Raw genomic sequence first — 17,560 nt, 5'->3', positions numbered from 1 at the left:
TTCTGGGAGTCAAGGAAGGCAGGATAGGAAATGGACTTAGTTACCGTCTTTGTCCGCCTACGGATTGTAAACGTAACACCCGAAGGGGAGAAAATTCTACCGGACACATCCAGAGCCCGGACGTCCGAAACCCATCTACACGAGACTAGGTAAAGGAGCTTGGCTAGTTTTGCCGAAAGCTCTTTCCGCGAAAGGAATCTAGTCGGTTGCCAGGAGAGAAACAGGTTCAGGACCTAATTGACGTCTCAAAGGACGGAATATCTGGGCTCCGGAGGTAAGGATAGGTGGATACCTCGGAGTAGGTGACAGACCAAAGGATGTTCCCCCACCAGGGAGCCATCCACCAAGATGTGACCTGCTGAAATAACAGAACGGAAGGTATTAATCGTTCTGTAAGCCAGGCCTTCCTCCTCCAGGCTAGCCAACAAATTCAGAACAGAGGTCACATGTTCTGACACGGGATCGATACCCCGTCGCACACACCAACGGCACCACCTTCTCCAGGTAGAGCGGTAACGTTTAACGGTACTGTCAGCCCAGGCCTTGGACATGAACTTCTCAGCTGCTCCCGAAATGCATGGGAGCGCCCATCATCCCCGGTAATCCGCCACGCCATCAGGGCTAGGGAGCCTTGCATGATGAGCGGATGGGGATCCTTGTCTGAGTTGAGAAGAAGTGCTGGAAAATGGAGGAGGGATTGGAGAATCCCAAGAAAGTTCCAGTAGAACCGGAAACCAAACTTGTGAACTCCAAATTGGGATTTTATCACCACACTCACCCCCTGGCGTCGAACTTGGGCCGATACGGTCATAATCGCTGTTAACGGGGGAAAAGTGGAACCCGCTTCCTCTTGCCAGTCCTGTAGGAACATGTCTGTTTTCTCCACCAGGGGATCCGGACTCCAGCTGAAGAACCGGGGAAGCTGGGGGTCCAGCCGGGAAGTGAAGAGGTCCACTGAAAAGGGACCCCATACTCACTGGAGATTCACAAACACTTGCGGGTTTAGCTTCCAGAGATTAGCATTGTGGAAATGGGTTGAGTGGAAATCCACCACCTGATTGTCCTGTCCGGGAAGGTATTCCGCTGTGACAGAGGTCTGGTGGCTTAGGCAATACTGCCAAAAATTCCCTGCCAGGTCCGAGAGTGCCTTCGATCTTGTGCTGCTAAGGTGATTGATATAGCGGACCGCTGAAATATTGTCCATTTTGAAGAGAACGCTTTGGCATTGGCATTGGTTAGGGTTCAAATGACTAGAAAGAAAGAATGGCTTACGGCCTTTGATTTGGGCCCAGATGGAAGTGAAAATAAAAAAGCCTCTTCCCCCACCTAGCGATTGTTACTCCAAATGGAACGCAGACAACATACAGGCACTTCTGAATGGGTCCGGGTGTCGGCAAGTTACACTGGGAGGAAGTCAGCATATTTCACTGGGCCCAGCCCGGAATACTGATCTGTATCAATAATAGCTGCCAGATACGTGGTTGGGCTGGATATAACCCTTATTTCCTGCACTGCTTTAACATGGCCTACTAATTATTTCTTTAATCTTCTATTCCTCCCACACAGTTCAACGCATTATCTAATCTGTCACACTCCCTCGTTTTTACCTCATCCTACTACTCCTCACACACACACCTTTCTTATGCTACCAAACCTTGATTACTAGTAGCCCAGAATAAGGTGAGATATTTACCACACCCAGAAAATATCCGTCCTCTCGTGTGATGTATGTAATAGATGCAGTACATACTTCTTCCCAGTTTTCCTGTGGAAAATGTGGAATTACATTTGGAATTGGTGCTTTCTACTTCGAATTTCATATATCTCTGGGTTCACCGTTTTTTATGTTACCAAGGTGCGTTTTGAAGAGATGTGGTGACTTTACACAGTGATGGGAATTCAATGGCCCACTTTTTTCAGAGCCTGACCCGGTAATTTTGCATTCAAGCTTAGATCTGGCTGACCACTTCTTCTCTACACAGCCTAACCCTCCGGAGGCAGGCACTTCCAGGGAAGGGATAGCGTCTTTGAAATACTTTAGTTGGTGTGGGTCTGAAAATGTTTACCTGAGCGCATCCTGAAAAATTCAGACAGTGCAAAGCAAATGTCTTTTGAAATGTGGTACTGACCAAAATGGTAGAAATAAAACTGTCGAATGACAATTGCGGGATCGACTAACTGATGTTGTTTACAACTAGAGAGCTTTCTGAATTGAATCCAAAACTGGAAAAGCGCCTGGCCCTGACGGAGTCCCTCTAGACATCTTTGTAAATAATATAGAATTGTGGTCCCCTGTCGTCACCCCGGTGACGGCGGCAGTCTCGCAAATCGGCCTTTTAGATTCTTGGTCTTCTTCCATTTTACTTCCCATCTTCAAAAAGGGGGACCGTAACAACCCTGCCTGTTATAGACCCATCTCCCTCCTGGACTCCCTGGGGAAAGTTGCAGGGCGCTTGATTCTGGAACGCCTCCAGGACTGGGCGTCGGAAAACAACATCTTGACCAACCTCCAGTACGGGTTCCAGGAGGGACTTGGCACAGTTGAACAGGCATTAAATATAACCCTCTTAATAGGTAAATATGCCGGGGCTAAGTGTGGAAATCTATATATAGTTTATGTCAACCTTAGCTCTGCTTTCGACTGTGTGATCCACTCCAAGTTGTGGACCATCCTTAGTGATCTTGGGGTGGACCCTCCTCTTATCAAATTCCTCCGCGAGCTCTACTCTGACGCCACAGCGTGCGTGAGATATGGGTTAGCCGGTGAATTAACATCCCAGTTTTCAATAAATAGAGGGGTAAGGCAAGGGTGTGTCCTGGCCCCCTTTCTGTTCAACCTTTATACCAACGGGGTTGAGATGGCCATGTTAGAGGGAAGCCAGGACTTACCATCTATTAATCACCGCCCAATGCCCGCTTTACTATATGCGGACGATTCCGTCATTTTAGCAAGGACTCTGAAACAGTTGCAAAAGCAACTAGACAAATACTGCCAGTTCATGCTCTCCCTGGGGCTAAAAGTGAATAAGAGTAAGACCTATGTAATGCACTTTGGTCCCAAGGCGAAGAATTCTAAACCCATCTATATAGAACAGGTTAGATTAGAGCGAGCTAGGGAATATCCTTATTTAGGCATTCTAATAGACGACCAGCTAGTGTAGAAGCAGGCAGTGGCAAGCAAAAAAATGCTCTTTCAAAGAGCGACTTCAGCTCTTGTTTCTTTTTCTAGAAAACTGGGCAAACCAGCCCCAAAAGAGTTGTTAAAAATTTACCATGCAAAATGCCACAGTGTAGCCACCTACAGCGCTGGCGTTTGGAGCTACGCTCATGTAGACGGCTTACAACTGGTCCAAAATGGGTTTTTAAAATACATTCTGGCACTTCCTCATAGTGCTCCAATATACGGCTCCCATATCGAGCTGGGTATCGATCATATAACTGATACCATTAGATGCCAGCCGATCCTTTTATGGCACCGTATTTGGACTAAACCCCAATGCCACCTAACCCGCTCTCTACTACAAGACTGTCTTTCCTTGGCAAATTGGAAAAGAATTCCATGGCTTCTTTATGTTTCCAATTTCCTAAAGGATTTGAATTGTGCATCCTACTTCACCGAACCATCGTCACTGACCGACATCAGTAGAAAGGCGTTGAAAGTTCTCTGTTTGAACCATTTGAGAAACCTCCGCCTTTCAAACGAAGTTTCGAAGCCAACTAATGTGCAAATTCTTATGATACAATCCTCCCTTGTTATTCAGCCTTATCTAACATTCTTTTTATCTAACCACGAAAAATTCGTTCTAACTAGGTTTCGTTTTAACTCCTTCTTCCGCCTTGTCACTTTCCCCAAAGCACTAAACTGGTCTCATGTACTGGTGCATTGCCCGTGTGATGGTGTATCACCACAATCGACCATCCACCTCACTCTGTTTTGTCGCTACTACGAACAATCTCGTAAACGATGGATCATCCCACTTCTACGTAGAATGGGGTTAAGAAAATGTCGGCCTGCTTATCTGGCACTTCAGATGTTGGACACTCCCTACGTAGCTAAATGTGTAGCTCTTTTTCTAAAATCTTGCTTCAGAATGCGTTGCAATATAGGGCTCCCTACACCTTGACTTGATGTAAATCGCTGTTATTCTGATTAACTTGTAACCGTCGCTTTTTTAGTTCCAACTTTAATGTCGTCTTGTTTTTGCTTGTAATATAATTCTGTGTTTTTATCCATATTCGATTTGTATGATGTACTTTTTATGATTGAACTCACTGTCAATCGAATAAAAGTTTTTGAAATGAAATTAATTGAATTAATTAAATATTCTTTTTAAACAAATTAAGTTGACTTTGGTATATAAATCCACTGAAGAAATGTACACAACGCTGAAATGAAGTGGAAATAATTCAGCCATTAACAGATTTCGAATTGTTCTGAAGGAGGCTGCAATAATTTGTGGGATAGCTGATACATCATAACAACTTACAAACAACAATTTGATCTTGTTTTTAGGTTTTAGGACTCCTTTTTTGTTTGTATTCAAATTAAGTTATGCCAAGGTACATGCATTATATGTGTGTAGGCAGATATACATGCAAAATATTTTTTTAAGGATTATATTGTTGTGGAGTGGCTAAGGAACACAACATAATGTTCTTTCTAATTTGTAATGCATTTATCATTTTAATTAATGTCCTTAGAAAATAGTGGTTTAGTATTTCTGCCTTTTTTGATAATAATGCAGTAAGACAATATTTGCTATTTTTCAATGTGTCAATTTATCAAATATTTACATTTGAAAACAGTATTAAGAAGAACATATTTTTTAGCATATACAAAAATATATATATCGATTTAATAACATTTTCAATTAGTCCCATTTAGGATCTTTTGTAAATAAGAAATGGCTATTATCTTTATCCTATGGGTGGGCTGCGTACCTGTGTTCCACCAAGCTTAAATGTTTCAAAGTGAGGGTTCATACACAAAACAAAAGGGTTCACTGTGGTTTCTAGAATTTGTTAATACAAGGTCCCTTAACATAGGCTCTTCTGGTAGCTGTGCACCTGTCACACGAGAGCCAGGCTAAAACATTTGGATGCCATCTCCAGTAACCAACCCTGTTTCAGGTTGGCCTAAGCTTCAGTAAGCTAGACAGTTTTAGATTGGCCTAATGTAGCTTAATTAACAAATGCTATGATTAGAAAGGGAAGTGTCAAAAAGGAACATAGATTCATAGGCATTTTCTAGGCTTTAGTGTGCACTTTGATCAAGCAGCACCACCATGGGAAACCTTTAGAAGCTCTAGCATGATTGAAATATTATGACAACAAACAACAGTTATATATTTGTTTGTATTCTTTAGCCGTTACAAGTCGTAAGAAAACAGATCCGAAAATTGAAGTCGACTGAGACTAAAGAACAGCCACAGTCCAGACACACCTATACTGAAGTACACACACCACACCATCTTGGTGGCATCCCCATTCTCAAAACGATGGTACAGTTCTTTCATAGATATTAAGAGATGTGTCCCTGAGTAAGCATTGCAAGAAATGTAAAAGTATATCAATGATCAATGCACTAACATTTTATTACAGAATTATCATTGTTTAAAAAGAAATCTGGAAAAGGAGTATTTGTTCCATCATACAATTGAAAAAGTGATCCAAATGAAAGGATATTAAATAGTTGTATCTATGTTTTATCTGAAGATGTAAACCTCATCCTAAATCCGTAAGTAGCCCTGTATTCAGACAGTACTGCACTAGTCCTTAGAATGTGAGAGGTATACATGGGACAAGAGAGTTTGGAGGAAAGAAACTCAGGTGATAGGATAGGGAGCGGCAAATTAGAACGAAGTCAAGGAACAAGAAATTAAACAGAAAGAGAAAGACAGAATTCAACGAAAACAAACTTTCTAGAGCCATGAAGCTGAAGGTTCGTTGTCTAACAATTCATGCTAATATGATGCGTACATCCGTAAGGAGCACAGCAGAATAGCACTCCTTAAGCCATCACACGCAAAACTATTACGTTCCCAAATATGCTGTAGCGACTAGTGTGGTTGGAGGATGTGACTAGAGTATGAGGAAGTGACTACTTTACTGTGCAGTTATGCAACTGATGATAGTGACAAAAAGAATAACCCTGGGCAAAGCGCTACGCTCGCGTAGTTTGCGCAACTTCGCACTACGCGAACAGCACAAAGCGCAGTGCGAGCATGTGTAGCGTAGAGCAGTGGGCATTTTTTGCTTGCTCGCGGTCCTCTACGTCAAGTTGGCGACCGCGAGCAAGCAAAATGACATCCTCGCAAGACTTTTTCCTTGTTCGCGATCAGCAACATCAAGTTGCTGATAGCGAGCATGGAAAATAAACCTCCCAGCGAGATTCTCAACACAGGGAGGTCAAGTTTCTCTTTGCGAGTGGTCGCGCATGCTCGCGGCCGCTCACGATGAGAAACTACCAGTCTGCTTGGAGAAAGCTGCAGCTCGAGTAAAAATCTATTCGAGCGGCAGAAAAGTACAGCTCGCACTGTGCAAGATGCCGTCTTCAATGATTGCACAGTGTCGGATGCTTGTCCTCACTGTGCAATCATTGAAAACGACATCTTGCACAGTGCGAACATGCTACTACGCAGTTCGCGTAGTGCTACGCGTAGCTCGCATTTTGCGATGCAGTGCGCTACGAAATTAGTTTTATTTATTACATTTGTTTACTTACCTCCAATTATCCATATTCTGGATTTTAGCACCCCCCACCCTGCCCCTCCCCGGCCCCGTCTTTGTGACCCACCGCAACTCCCTCCATGGGCCGCGGCTGATGATGCTTACACACTATGAAAGAATTAGAGGCACACGTTTCCCATCATCTACAACGGAGTTGGACCTGGTTCTCTGATTTGACTCTCCACCCTCTTCACCTTCATGGCTTTGCTGATGAACACATTTGAAAACACATATACATTTATTTTGTGTGCAATGATTCTGCTCCTCAGCAAGAACCAATGGCGGCTTGTGATTTTTACAACTAATGGGGTGGGAATACATGTGCATTATCACTTTCACCCATCCACTCACAAGAGCACACACATGCTCACACTCACTCACACCCATCCATTGCCAAGCACACATACTCACACCCACCATTCTCAAGCACGTATCCGCACTAACTTTGGCTTACCCTTTCCACACAGGCACAAATAATCATACATTCATACATACACCCAAATATTCCAAAAGCACTTACTGGGCTGTGGAGGTGACAGCTGGACCATCAGGTGGTGGGAGGGGGAAACACAGAAGCCCCTTCCCAGTACTGTGGAAAGTGAAGAGCCGTCTAGAATGTAGTAAGTAATTGTAGATTTTCTCCAGCTTTTCCAGAATCTGCTATTTTCAAAGTAAATATATGCCCAGAGAATTCTTTGAATGCTTGTAAAGCGACCAATTTCCCATCAGCCAAATCAATTTATTGAGGGAGCATTTAGTCATTTTCTCAAAATTCACTTTAAGATGCCAGCCTCGGAAGTACAAGAGAAAGAGCTTTATGGATTTGCAAAAACAAAGTGTAAAATTAGAAGCAGATATGTTTTTCTTGTTGTAAATGTTAGTTGCTTTTTGGTTTCTTCCAGCCACCTTTTCTTGATGTTGTCAACCAGAAGCTGGATTTGACACCTGAAAAAGTATCACTTAAAGAAGTTAATATATTTAGTATGTTGATATACATGTGTGAAAAATGAAGGGTACCATGTTTAGCACTGAGTATGTGATGTTTATATACAATGAGAGATCTAGAGGCATGCTTTGTCCATCATCTACCAGAGTAATCTAATGTAATGTAGTATACCTTGTTATACTCTCCAGCCTCTGTACCTCCTCGGCTTTGCTGATCCACAAATTACAAAGCAGATAAAACTTTATTGCTTGTGCAACAATTCTTCTTTTTAGTGAAAACAGTGCCATGCTTTTCTCTTCATGTTATTTATTCAACACTTAGTTCCATGATTTGTTCAACATTTATTTATGCTTTATAAGCCCTGTCTTTCAGTCCAGTTCATGTTTGTTCTCTACATTCCTATCCTTCACCCAATTTGCATTCTGCATCATCACTCCAATACCAAATCTCTAGTCTTTATATGCAGGTATTGTAAACTTTCTTCAGGTTTTCAAGAACCATCTTCGACATGCACACATTTTTATGTCCTATACCGCGGCTAGACTTTACGCTCAGAAAGTGGTCCATACCAGCTGAAGCAGTTGTTTGTGAGTTTATTTATATAGCTCTATTTATTTCACAAAAATATTGTTTGCTACAAAGAGCATCTGTGACACATTGGTCAAAGTCCATGCAAACCCAATAATCTCTGAAGGGAGAATTCTTTTGAATTTCCTCCATCTAACTTCTGAATGTGTTACTGCCCAGAAGCAGGATTAGATACCCGAGGATGTACCACTTGAGAAAGTCAGTATATTCAGCAGTTTATATACATTTGCTAAAAGCTTCAAGGTTTCCGGGTCTGCACCACATCAATCCGGAGTCAGGTGGGGAGCAAGTTTGTCTCAAGTATTCTGAGCACCTCTGGAATGCCTTTCGACACCCATTATCCATTATCCATATGGGTCCAAATCATAATTGCTGCCAGATAAATCTGTTTATTCATTCCTGAATCACTGTTTCCACATCAATTCCTACACATTGTATTTATCTCACACATTTCGCCATATTTTTTTCTGGTGAAATATACATGTGGGAAAAATTGGAAGTGCGGTGTTCTTGCATTACTTTTCACAATTAAGGCGGCACTACCAGCTGAATCAGCATTACTTCCGCACTTGGAATAGGATTGCAGGTGTCCTGCTCTAGCAGACTTAAATTTGAAACTCATTAGTTGTCCACTCCAAGCAGTGCCTGCTTTAGGGCGATGCTGCCAGTGTGGCCGCACTGGGCACTGACCTGGAGAGGGGGCACTGACTTCAAGGGGACGCTGTGTTCAGCAATATGTTTATCATTTAAAGGCACCTACTACAGAGTAGCTTGTGCTGCCAGGTTTCAGGCAGAAATAAAAATGGCAAGATAACTGTTGCGATTAATATTCCTACGAGAGGGAGAGATGGGAGTTTTGTCTAGTTGCAGTTTAGACTCACCATAAAGTAGCACACAGGGTTAAAATGCCTGCTGGAAAGAACAGATCTGTATTTTATGAGGATTGCTGAGTGGATTAGAAAGGCCAGCTTTTACCGGCGCTTATAACAAATAAAAGATTTGTGAATCTTCAGTAGGAGGTCATTGGGAGGAGGGGCACCAAAAAGGATTGTCGCACCAGACGCCACCGGTGCTAAACCCGGCCCTTGTTCTGCGGTGTGCACAGCCCTTAACACTACTTTTCACCCGTTCATCCAGTCCACTTATTAGTCTTATGTCGACATTTCTCCAGCCTCATCCTTTCCCATGCTCAATGCATCCTTGTTTCATTTCTTACCATTGTGCCTCTGTATTCCTGTATCTTTGCCTTGAGTTCAATGTTTTTCCATGGTTATGTGTAGTTCTAGTGCATCCACGATGTAGACATGAGTAATTTTTGGTGCTCGGTGCTCACGCTGGACATGTTAGGACTCATTCACAAAACCATTTTCGTTCATAAAAGCACTTTAGCAATCAAAATTGGCTAGATTTGTGCTTACAATAGACTCACAAAAGGTGACCATACAGACTCAGATCTATTTACTCCCACATAATATCACCCTACTTTTTCATAACATTCACAAACTCATCTCTGACCCTTGCACCATCTAAAGAGAGGTGGAGATTTACACCCGACAAATGCTGGACTCAATTTCTTTCCATGATGTGAAGAGGAAGAGCCCTCACCCAAACCTCGAGAGCTATATGGATAGTTGATTTTTCAAATAGAAAAATATTTTCTGTGTATAAAAAACAAGAAGAAATAAACATGCAATTGCACAGCGGTGCTGCACAGTGTGTACAATTCCAATCTGTAGGGGGACCTAACCACAAAATGTTTCAAGACTTTCTCAAGGACCCATCTGGAAAACTGAGAATGGCTCAGCTTTCCAAACATACCACTGGTAAGGATTCAGAAGAGACAAAAATTCTTAAATCTGTGCATATGCTTAGGAGTAAATGCACAAGGGTTGCTTTCTGAATCTGGCCTCCTGTGTATCTCTGAGGCTTTATAAATCTAAACATGTACCTGTATTGGTTGTAAAGTAACATATTTCCACTGCTTAAAGACTTCTTTTCTGTTTTACTTCTAGACTCCTTCCACCAGTACTCAAAAAAGTGATGATGTCAGACCGAAAATAGTAAGTCTTAGACGCAAAACAGATTTTTGAAAGCTGGTAGAATGCTTTTCTGCCCTCCGAGGACACGCACACTTTTCACAAAAACAAATTTACTACTTAAAAAGATTGCATGTTTAATCAAATTAATGCCTCCAGCCAGGCACCAATAAGGTAGATGGCAACATTTAGAAACACAAGAGGGAGACATAGAAAAAGAAAAATCTGGATAATGTATTTTCCCCACTGACTTGCATTGAATTGGAGGTATTTTTAGTGGGAGATCGCTAAAATAAAGCCTGGATATATTAAATTCAGAGTCTCCTGGCTGAATCCCGTGTGTTGGCATGCATGCACCAACCCCTTCAGGATTCTCAAGTTACTCATGAGCTACTCCTCTCTGCAGCTCAGCTTAGCTTAGAGGCTTTAGTTTGGCTTAATTAATGTATGTATACCAAAATTGAAAAGCATTTATTCAAGATGAAAATGTATGCACTCTGAGAACGTTTAAGGTGATGTTTGGTGAAAAATGCTAGTGTGTGTGTGTGTGTAGATATGGTAGAGGGAGGCATGCTCAACGTTTGGTATTGAGCAGGACCACTTTTTTATACCACTGCATGTCCATTATAATACATGTCCTCCTTATCGCATATTCAACTTTTTAAAGCTATTATTTGACTGCTAAATCATGCAGTGTTGGGGAGATTTAATATTAATATTATGACATTGATGCCAAGAGCATTGTTACTATGGCTGTTATGTATTACCCATATACAGATATTCCATATTAGCAAAGCCTTTTTTACGTTTCGCCTGCACAGTGCTTGCATTGTGCTTGCAAAATCTCTTGTAATGAAAAAAAAATTAAAAGAGGCTTAGAGCTCGTCCTTTATTTACCTTTATTTACTATTGGCTGGCTTCTACGTCTCTTACGGTTCCTGTCTTCTTATTGGTCAGCCGATCCTCCTGCCATTCAACTTCCTCCTAGGCTTCCGAGTTCTAGTCCAAGTTGTGGAGCTTGTACCAAGTAGTGCTTCCTGTGTCCTTTAACTGGTCGCAGGTACTCTTTTTTAAATTTACCACATGCACTCTTACAGAGTGCGTGTCTGGAATCCTCTCCATGTGTCTACATTGACTTGACAGTTTAGCCCCCAATTCCATGCCTGCTTGTCCCCTCCTCCCTGACCTCTAATACAGCAGCAGCTGCTTAAACTCCTGCACAGCCTTCTCTCCGTCATCTTGCAGATTCTTATCCCCTTGGACAGCTCGGCTGCAGCTTTATTCTTGCTGCTCACCGTGCAACCCATCCTGCGACTCGGTCCCCACAGCTTCCCGGCAGACAGAGACCCGAGCCTAGGATCGCAGCAAAGAGGCACGCTGACTCCCGCACAGGAAAATTCTGCTGAGCTGAGAGCCACTGTGCCCAGAGCAGCCTCGAGAACAGCCAGAGCCTTGGACGCTCTCAACGTCGCCTACTGACACCCCTGCGTGCACACACAGAGCTCAAGACTCGACTCTGCCCACTATCTCCTCACTCCCCAGCGACTATCTGCCATCCTAGTGGTCCACTCAGAACCCAGCTCTGCCCACCATCTCTCCACTCCCCAGAGGCCAGCTATTGTCTCACTCACGTTGACATCTTATTCCTCCTCTCAAAACTTTTCTTTGTCCTCCCTTACACATTTCTTCGTTTCACTACCTATTCCAGGATCATAGGATGTTAAGCTGACACCGATACTCTAACCTGGTTCCCTCAGTCTGCAACTGGTGTACAGTCTTAATATCGAGTTATTTATTTCGAATGGACATAATATCGACTACAGAATATCGAGATGGCATTAATATCGAGGTAAGTAATATCGATGTAATTTTTATCGATTGTTATGTATGTAAAAAAATATCGATAGATAAAATATCGAGTAAGTAATATTGTTAGTAAAAAATATCGATTTGTTTAGTAGTTTAAAAATATCGAAAGTTGTGTTATCGACTGTCATGATATCGACTGTCATGATATCGACTCTTAATATGGATATAAATAATATCTAATAGTTAAATGTACACTGTTTTAATGTTTAATAAATAAAATTTTTGTTAAAATATATTATTTTTATTTATTTATTTATATAGAATTAATTGAAAAAATAAATAATAATTTAAAAAAATTATTAAATTACTATAATATTTTCTAGGAGCGGGTAGTGGGTTTTTAGGGGAATAGGGTGGGAAGTATTTTAAATATAATTAATTAAATATGTAAATATATTAATTGGTATGAATATTTAATTAATTGTTAAATTACAATTTAATTAAATATATAATATTTAATTGGTAAATATTGTAATTTAATAGATTATTTGATAATTATGCTTATTTAAATAATTTATGTCATGTAGCGGGTTGTGGGTTTATAGGGGAATAGGGTGGGAAGTAATTTAATTATAATTAATTAAATATGTTAATTAATTAATTGGTATTAATAATCAAATAATTGTTAATTAAATAAAATATGTTAATTATATATAAGTTAATTGGTAATTTATTTAATTAAATTGAATAATTGTTCATAATGTAAAATGTAATGTTTTATGTCATGTAGTGGGTTGTGGGTTTCTAGGGGAATACGGTGGGAAGTAATTTAATTGTAAATAATTAAATATGTAAATGTATTAATTGGTAAATAAAATTAAATAATTGGTCAGTAAATCATATATTTTACTTTTAATAAATTTAATTGGTAAATAATGTCATTGAATAATAGCTAATTATGTAATATTATTAAATTAATGTCATGTCGCGAGTTGTGGGTTTATAGGGGAATCGGGTGGTAAGTAATGTTATTATTATTTACAAAAGTAAACAATTTTAATTGGTCGTCATATTATAATAATTGTTAATTAAATAATGTATTTTATTTATATAATTTATAATTGGTAAATAATATAATTTAATTGCGTAATTGCTATTTATGTTATTTCAAGTAATGTATGTTATGTAGGGGGTTGTGAGTTTATAGCGAAATAGGGTGGTTAGTAATTAAATGATAATCAATTAAATATTTAATTTTATTAATTGGTAGTAATATTTAATTAATTGCTCATTAAATAAATTAATGTTCATTATTTAAAATATATTTGATAAATAATGTAATCTAATTGTAGAATTCTTAATTATGTTACATTTAATTTTTCCTTTTCTGGAGTGGGTTGTTTATTTAGAGGGGAATAGATTGGGAAGTAATATATAAATAAATAAGGAAATATTAATATTTAAATAATGTATAAAACGTTTAGCACACAACGTTTAAAAAGCACTACCTTTACAATGAAACTTTTACAACGCCAAAAGCATAGCAAGGCATGTATTTACATTAAATGTTTTAACTAGGCAGGTATTTTTACATAGTATACTATTACAACGTAAGTGTTGGTAAGTATATAAATATATAAAAAATGTTATAGCTTTGGATTTTTGGGTAAAGGGGTATTTTTAGTGTTCTTGGTCAGTTTTCATTATTTGGGTAAAGGGGTTGTTTTAGTGTTCAGGGTTAGTTTTCAGTTTGGGGATTAAGGGGTATATGTTGTGTGCAGGGTCAGTTTTCAGTGTTTTGGTAAAGGGGTATTTTTAGGGTTCAGGGTCAGTTTTCAGTTTGTGGGTAAAGGGGTATTTTTATGGTTCAGGGTCAGTTTTCAGTTTTTGGGTAAAGGGGTATTTTTCGGTTTCAGGGTCAGTTTTCAGTTCGTGGGTAAAGGGGTATTTTTATCGTTCAGGGTCAGTTTTCAGTTTTTGGGTAAAGGGGTATTTTTAGGTTTCAGGGTCAGTTTTCTGTTTGTGGGTAAAGGGGTATTTTTTGGGGTCAGGGTCAGTTTTCAGTTTGTGGGTAAAGGGGTATTTTTAGGGTTCAGGGTCAGTTTTCAGTATTTTGGTAAAGGGGTATTTTTTGGTTTCAGGGTCAGTTTTCAGTTTGTGGATAAAGGGTTATTTTTTGGGTTCAGGGTCAGTTTTCAGTTTTTGGGTAAAGGGGTATTTTTAGGTTTCAGGGTCAGTTTTCTGTTTGTGGGTAAAGGGGTATTTTTAGGGGTCAGGGTCAGTTTTCAGTTAGTGGGTAAAGGGGTATTTTTAGGGTTCAGGGTCAGTTTTCAGTATTTGGGTAAAGGGCTATTTTTTGGTTTCAGGGTCAGTTTTCAGTTTGTGGATAAAGGGGTATTTTTAGGGGTTAGGGTCAGTTTTCAATTTTTGGGTAAAGGGGTATTTTTAGGGTTCAGGGTCAGTTTTGAGTTTGTGGGTAAAGGGGTATTTTTAGGGGTCTGGGTCAGTTTTCAGTTTGTGGGTAAAGGGGTGTTTTTAGGGTTCAGGGTCAGTTTGGGGTTTTAGGTTAGAGGGGTACAGGGTACAAATAAGGTAAATTTAAATTTTTATTAAATTAGTTAATTTTTAATACATTTAATAAAAAATATTTCTATTAATATACATTAAACACAATATTATATAATTATAAATAGTTATGTTGTAATGTTATGCGTTGTAAAGGTATTTATTTTGTAAAAATATTTGTTGTAAATTAATGTGGTGTAATGGTATTTGCTTTGTTAAAGTTTCGTTGTAAAGGTACGCGTTGTAAAAGTATGTGTTAAAAGTTAATACATGTTTTATTTAATTGTATTAAATAGAAAAAAATTGAAAAATAATTTTTGAATTATCTCATAAATTATTGGTAATTAGTTGTAAATTATTATTAATAGGAAAGTAAGATAAATAATGATAGTTAATTAGTAATTTTAAAATATTAATTATTATGTTAAATGTAATTGTTAATTATTTATTAAAAATATTATATAGATATGATTTTTTCATGAATTTATTAATATATGAAGTATTTACTTTCCCTACTCTTGCACCCACTGGAGTGGGAATAGTAATTAGTATGGGTTCAGTGTCCAGCACCTTCCATGACTTTACAATTGGTGAAATGGGAATAGTAATTTGTATGGTTTTAATGTGTAGTATGGTTTTGTGAGTTTATAATTGGTGCAGTGGAAATAAGAAAACAATTTTTAAATAAATACTTATTATTGGTAGGATAATATAATAAAGTTTTTACATTACATAGAACTGTTATTTTCTCATTATAATTATTGTTATTGTAGTACTTAAAATATTAATACATTTTTAAAAATATTAAAATTTATAAGGCATTTTAAATAGAATATTTCATATGCAATTAATATTTATATACAATAATAAAGAAGGAAACATACACAGGGTTAAATGCAATAAATGAAAAACAGTTTATTAACATATAAAAAAATAATTGTAAGTAGAGATTAATTTTTTATTTCTATTGAAATTTTTTAATACACAGTTTTTAATATCCCAAAAAATATATGAAGTACATATATATGTTTTTAACACATAAATGATATTAACATAATTTTATGTTTTTTTACATATATTCAAATTTAAATAGTTAAAGAAACAAATTGGTAATATGTACTTTTTATTTAATAACAAACATTTTATTCACATACACATTGAATATATTGTCATAGAAAAATATGTACATTTATTTTGTAACAGTAACATTTTTGTTTTTTACCAAGTCATGTTATTTTTTTAAAATTATTATTATGAATATTGAACATATTTATAATATTAATTTTTACATAGATAAACACAAAATTTGTTTTTATATACATACATAATGTTTAAAATAATATTTCCAATTTTTAATAACAATTTATTTGTAACAAAGTTATATATGCAATTTTTTTTACATATACATTATTTTCTAAATGTATTTATAAATCATCAAATATTATTTAAAGTATCACATAACAGTTGAATAATTATTTCAAAGTAATGAATATTTATGAAATAATTTTATACAATTTAAATAATTATTTACACTTAATATAATACTCTGTGTATTTTTTTAAGTGTTGGAATATAGAAATTAAAGAGGATTTTGCTGTATACAGGGACTACTTTTTAACCGCGTAATGTTACTTAGGCTTATTTGGTGCTTCAACAGATCGCGGTTGGATGCTGCTTCGCGTTAGAGAGGGTAAGTTTGTTTTAATTGTTTTTTACAAGTTAATGAAGTTATTGTTAGTGTATGTGTGTTGTGTTTAGGTTTATGTAGATAGAGTTATTAAGAGAAGATTGTGTGTTCGGTGTTAGGTAGAGTGTACGATATTTGATTGTTACCGCGTTTTTGTTGTAGGTGTGTGAGGTGAGGTAATATGTTTAAATGTTACTAAGATAATATGTTTGATGTACAAATATGTGTATTTATATATGTATGGGTGTTTTTGTGTGGGTGGGTATGTATTTTATTTTTTTCTAGGTTATCGTCGCGTTTCGCTGTTTTGGAGGACTTCCTTCATTTTTGATCAGAGCTGTGTGACGAGTATTATATACTCTTATTTTTGCACACAATTTTTTGGGATTTCAAGTTTTCCTGGAGCGTTTTTTGTTCTGCATTACTGTTTTTCGGGTTTTCTATCGTATCTCGTGTCTATTAAAGTGGAAAGGAGTCGCTATGGATTTGCTTGTATTTTTGCATTTTTTTTTGGGCTTCCATGGATTGTATGGGTTTTTGCAATGGTGTCGTATGGATTGCTTGGAATTGGATTACGTTTGAAGCTGCAACAGAAATGTAAGTATTTTCTGAACATTTAATGGGTGGGGAAACTGTTTTAAATTTTGCTTTACTTACGTTGTATGTAACATTTTGTAAATACATTATCTAAATACATTTTATATATGTTAATGTTATATATTTGATAATTTAATTGCAAATTGTTACATGTTATAATCAAGGATTTTAGGAAAAAAATGCTTAATTTAACGTGTATAGTTATGTAATGTTTTAAAGAATTGATTTTGCTATCATTGATAGATATTCTAGTCCTTTGCTAGTTGGATAGAGGGTAACTTGACTTTGGAGTGTGTTATACATTTTTTAAATTTCTTTGGTGAGTTTAGGTCCGATCAAAGTTACTGATTGCTCCATTCAGAGCTCCTGGCAACTCTGTTCTTTTTGTAAGGATTGTATTAATTTGTGAAGGGTAGGCGTTCCTCGGCCTGTAGTTGCTTGGAAGGCATTGTGCCATCCTTCAACTGCATTGTTTGTTTTTGCTTCCTTATTTAGTGTGCTAAGGTAGACATTCCACCAAGCTATTTGGTATTTGGGTTGTCTTCTATGGCCTGATCTGTGTAGCCTTCCTACCCATGTATCTTCGAAGTAGTCAAGCATAGG

Source organism: Lissotriton helveticus, chromosome 5_1 (assembly GCF_964261635.1).
Source record: "Lissotriton helveticus chromosome 5_1, aLisHel1.1, whole genome shotgun sequence".
Taxonomy (NCBI): Eukaryota; Metazoa; Chordata; class Amphibia; order Caudata; family Salamandridae; genus Lissotriton; species Lissotriton helveticus.
The sequence above is the reverse complement of the archived record's forward strand: the minus strand, read 5'-3'. Positions refer to the sequence as shown.